Source organism: Hordeum vulgare, chromosome 3H, assembly GCF_904849725.1.
Source record: "Hordeum vulgare subsp. vulgare chromosome 3H, MorexV3_pseudomolecules_assembly, whole genome shotgun sequence".
NCBI lineage: Eukaryota > Viridiplantae > Streptophyta > Magnoliopsida > Poales > Poaceae > Hordeum > Hordeum vulgare.
Genome location: NC_058520.1, coordinates 612,208,809 through 612,214,425, shown reverse-complemented (window position 1 = coordinate 612,214,425; position 5,617 = coordinate 612,208,809). Strand labels below are relative to the sequence as shown.

General features: G+C 44.1%; 1 pseudogene; it reads left to right on the top strand.

Moving 5' to 3' along the window:
* Window positions 1-1,314: 1,314 nt before the first annotated feature.
* LOC123442283 lies at window positions 1,315-1,905 on the top strand (annotated as a pseudogene).
* Window positions 1,906-5,617: the final 3,712 nt, after the last annotated feature.

The window sequence follows — 5,617 nt, the reverse complement described above, 5'->3', positions numbered from 1 at the left end:
ACTCTTGAGGTACGTAAACACTATTCACAATTATTTTTTATCATGGTCTAATATATACGCACACATCTAAAATATTCATATTGGTCTCCTTTTTGCGGCGGAATCTCCTACCAAAGGAATGCATACGAGCACTTCAAGGGGAAATTTCAGGATTTTTTGCTTGAGCAGGTCATAGATCCCAACGGAGAATACCACTTCACCAATTAATACATGCACGTAATTGATCTGCAAGTTATAGGAGAAATTGTATGCACCAAATTGTATATATGTGTGTATATATGCATGGTCGTACGAGAAATTCTATGATGTATGATTGGTCCTATGAGAAATCCTATGATATATGCATGACGTGTACGGTATGTAGTAGCGTAAGATATGTTCTAAATGAAAAATAATTAAATGGAAAACAGAAAATGAAAAGCAAAAATAAACAATAAAACCCCAAAACTCCAAAACCCCAAAACCTCAAGCCTTTAGTCCCGGTTGGTCAAAGGTCCCGGCCATGCGGCACCCGCTGCTAGGCACGTGAAAGGGAATTAGTCCCGGGTCATGAAAAACCAGGACTAAAGGGGGGGGGGCTTTAGTCCCAAGTTATTAGTCACGGTTGGAGAACTGGGACTAAACGGCCTTACCAACCGGGACTATAGCCCTGGTTTCTACTAGTGTGGGTTGACTTATACAATGTTATGTATCGAGAAAGGACACTTTTTTAGTTCACAACCCTATACATAGAAAGAAGTGCTTTTCCACCGGTATCAACATTCTATCTGGAATCAGTAGAGAGAATTGTTGTATTGTGAGCCAGCCCCATAAGACACTACGCACCTCCAAATTAAATATGATTTTCCAATCATTTCATTTATACGACTTGCAAATAAGATAAGATCTTGGCTCTCCCTACAAAAAACAGCTATATGCCTTATAAACTTGCTTGCTTCTTTGAATCTCAAAATAACATATAGAAAGTGTTTCTATGATGAGACCATTCTGTATCGATAAATACGATAGGAGCCTATGTGTTTCATGGGCAGCCGGCCAATAGAGGAAGTTTGTGAATCCGACGAACCGACCGCTTTAAGAACCAGATTGTCTTCTCTCACTCAGTTATCAATTGACAAAGATGACCCATTATTTTTAGCCCTAAAAACTAAAATGGTATGGTACCCTTTCTTCAAATCGAGATTGTGTGGGTGTCCGCTCATGTTCACCGTACATGCTAAATCAGGCTTTCCTTGGAAAAACAAAGGACAACCCCTATCTCAGTGTCCTTTTTCCTTTTCGGGAGTAGAGCTGAAAAGATGGAGTTACCTGGAGATGAGATTGATTTCTACGGATATGAAGTATAGAAATATGCTATTTGCTGCTATTCCATCTATTTGTGCATCAAGTCCGAAGAAGATCTCAACCTATAATGAAGAAATGATAGTAGCTCGTTGTTTTATAGGCTTTCTCATATTCAGTCGGAAGACTTTAGGTGAGACTTCCAAAGAAACTCTCGATGGGAGAATCGAGTCTATTCAGGAAGAATTGCAGCAATTCTTCAATCGTAATGAAGTAATTCCGGAGGAATACAATGAAGAACAACGATTACTCAGGATCAGCTTGTGAATTTGCAACACCGTAGTAGAATCATCGCCAACAACACGTTGTGCGCCTAAGTACGAAAAGACAGTGCAAGCTTTGTTATGCCGAAACCTAAATGTAAAGTCACAAACACTTCTAAATTCCACTTCTTCCTGCCGCATCCGTCTTCAGGACGATATAGTCACATGTTTTCACTTTTTAGCGAGTGAAAGATTTGTATCGGGGTCTACATTCAAAGCTTCTACCGTAGACCTAATTCAAGAAGGCTTGATAGTCCTAATAAAGCTGAGGGTGGGGGGGGGGGGGGTTCTATTTAGGTAGAATAAGAAGAATGTCATTCATGTGTTCATGCTAACAGAAGAACGGATCCAATACACCTAAGACTTTTTATCAGGAAATTCCTAATGTAAATGATGAATTTGGGATGTCATGCCCCACAAGTTAGTTGCCCAAGCCCTCCCTATGAGGGAAGTCTACCACAAGATAGAGTTTGAGCCTGGAGCCAAAGCCGCAACCCCTCCATTTTAGTTTTTTTATGGAAATAATTTATGGAAGTCATATCGGCCAGATAAGTCTCTGACAGCTCCATATTGATTTTCCCCAGCTTTCTTGAAGAAGAAGCGGGAGCCATTTTGCATTGAAACTCGGTATCAGCAGAGTCATCTCGTGAGAAATACATCTTTCTTATTTATACAAGATTTCAGAGAACATAGTGAAGCCCTCAAAGCACTAACAAAGTCGTAAGTAGAGAAGTTTTCCAAAAAGATACCTCATTTTCCATTAAGTGTGCGTTGTCCGATGAAGAATAACGGGGGAGCCAACTCAATAACCTAGCGGAGGAAGCGTCCGGACCTGGAACAACGGATGCAACCCTTGCATTTCGTTCTTTTGTTCTTTACTCTATTTTCTCTTTGGCACACACTTCCTTTGGAATAAGGGCATTTTTCTTCTCTACTCATTCCATTGACCATCAAACAATTTCTTAATTATGTTATGTCAAATGATGAGAAAAAGGAAGGAGTAATCAAAAAAGACTAGAACTACCGATCAGTTGAAATTCGATATGAAGGAAACGGACTTAAATCCTTTATTCTTATTGTTTGTTCTTCTGATCCCCTTATTTTTCACTCGCTTAATTTGGAAGAGGAAAATGACAACAGCTAAAGTGAGAAATAAACAACTGCCCGGAAAGCTTCGGTTTGAGCGTTGGTTTTGATGACAGTGAAGAAAGCTTGCCCAAAAGACGTATGTGGAACCAATGATGCCAAAAAAAGAATGAAATATGAGGAGAACTGGGTGCATTGGTAAACCGCTCCGCCATAGCTTGTACGACTTCTGAATCCTATTATTGGCCCTTTCCGAATAAATAAGTAGATACAACGGATACATACACGTGGTCTCTGAGTAGGGAAAGTGAGAAATCTATGGTCTTCCATCCGCGGATGTGACAAATCCAATCCAATTTGGTCATGTCCCGTAGCTCGGACCCGGTCGCGTAAATGCAGCTACCACTACGATGGGATACTCTAGTTATTTACTCTGTTTCAATCCCTATTTGTCCATTCAACAGTAGTGTACAACCTTTGGAAAGCTTCTCTTCCTAGAGGGGACTCCCGCTTGTGATCTTCTTCCTTGGGTCGGAGAAAATATAACTTACCAATTGGAAATGAAAATGCCGAATGAATTGAACCAGACTACATAAACTGTGGTTGGGCTTGCCTGTCATCAATGAAGCATGGTTGTTAAGTTGGTGGAAGAAAGCAAACCAATGAATGCAGCTAGTCACCCTGAAAGGACAGCCCATGTCTATTGAGAAACCGACACAACCTGTTGTGTTGACTTATCTTATACTAAGGGTCTGTCCCAGCCAACAAGGGATGTCTCATAATTCGAGGATGAAACAACATCATATCTCAGCTTGATTATGAGAGAGATTGAAGTGAAAGAACCCGGTTTTAGAGCATGGAAATGAAAAATAATGAGGTGAAAGGGCCGACCCGTGCTGCCCACTTAGAATGTGCTTTGACTTTCCCAGGTTGTACAATAGCACTATTTTCTGGACCCAAGTTCAAAAGGATTAGGGCACTCGGTTGAAGAATAGCTCAGTCCGATAGAAACTTAGGTTGGGTTGGCGGAGTGATGAGTGGAGCTTCTGTATGACATGTATTGGTGTTTCATTAGTCCCTTGGTCGGGTACCCGAAGCTTACTTTGAGGAAGCAGTGCCATTTGGTTCTTCCTTCTTTCACGTCCCTCCGCGAATGATTTGATAATTCCTTTCATCACTGTTTGGATCGCATAATTGACCGTTACCTATAGAAAGAAAGTGCTCACTCGTTTTCTATTTGTTTTCATGTGCGCATACAACCAGTCTAATTTAGTAAGTGTGAAGTGGAAGGGAGAGTACGGGTGAAAGCCCACTACCTTCCGTATAAAAGATATGCTCGATTTATAGATAGCTTTGGTTCACTATATAGTGTGGGACGAATTGATAAGCTTTGGATGTAGGAAGGGAAACCGAGCAAGAGCTAACGACTGCCGGGGGAGGGCAAGCTTGAGCCCGCGTCACGAGGAGACGAGCGAGTGCTTCTCGCCACCCACATCGAAAGAGGTTTCTCAATGCCCCCACACCCTTTCTTTCGCGCGTTCCTTAATTACTCTGGCGCGCAGATTCATCATCTCCCCCCCGAATGCCGTCTCTTATCTGGCCCCTTTGTATCTCTGTGCGAAGATTTCTCTGGGTGTCACCTGCATTGGGGGTTGTTCAAACACCTGTTTAAGTGTCAAGTGATGACGGTCAAGAAGTCTCCTAAGTTTGGGGGGGGGGGGGGAAGAGGAACGTAGTTCAGCTCTAGGGCGGTCTAGGTATTCATCTTAGGGGGAAGAGTAGCTTCCCCCAAATGTCCTTCCCCAACTCCGTGAAGGGTTGGTAGGATTCTTGGTTCTACTGCCAGGATGTCCCAGTCGGCGAGGGTTAGTCGGGCCTTCCGCCCTATTCGGCTAAGCGAGTTTAGTCGACCCCTTCTTTGACTGTGTCGAAGGAGGAGAGGATGGAGGCTTACATCTTGGTGATTGCTCCGGTTGCGCTCTTGGGAAAGGGCGTCAACGGGATGGACCTTCTGGAGATCTTCTTCCAGCGGAGGATTCATACCCTCCAGGCCAGGGCCTGTCCCATGTGAAGGTACGAGGGGCCGAATGATCCGACCCATTTTCACCCGGAGGAGCTCGGGGTTGAGGAGCTGGAGGACAATCTCAAGGTGATAACTCCCGTGCGCGACAACCCTAGGGCACCAGGCTGGTACCTCCTTTCTCAAGGAGAATCCACCGAACGAGGTAACCCTTCTACATGTCATCTGAGTGAATTTGAACCATCGTTGTCTTCTGTCTTTGTTAGTGATCCTGCTTTCTTCACTTAGACACACCTTTACAGTGTTCATTAGTACCGTGCCAGCGGTCAACTGCGGACCAATTGATGTGGAGAGCGACACTGAGCGTCCGGAGATCTGGGAAGGCAATGAGGACGATGATAATGAGGAAGATACCGAAGCGAGTGACGATGAGGAGGAACACGGGGACGAGACAGAGTCCTGCCCGTCTAATGAAGTTCCAGTTGAGGTGCACAGCAAGGCACGTTAGGACCCTGGAGTCCGTACCGGGGGAACCAAGACCCCGAGTGTGGCAAAAACTACTTGGTCAGTGGTGTCGATCCGTAGCTCCAAACGGGAACAGAGTGAACTTGAAGTGTCACCAGAGAAGGCCGACAAGCAACCCAAGATCACGTTTTCCAAGCCACGGAAGGCCGTCATTCTGCGCATGAAGGTTGACGTGCTTGTCGCTTTAGCGTGAGTACTCTTATCGAGTGACTGTATTTTCCAAGCGGTATTTCCCGAATGAAGGCTGATTTTCTTGTGGTTTTGTTGTAAAGCCGATACTTCGACCGCTTCTCTCGAACCCAAGACCTCGGACAAAGGGCCAGTTGATGCCAATGTCGTTTCTTCGAAAGGTAAATCTTGATCTCGTCTGAACTTCATTCGG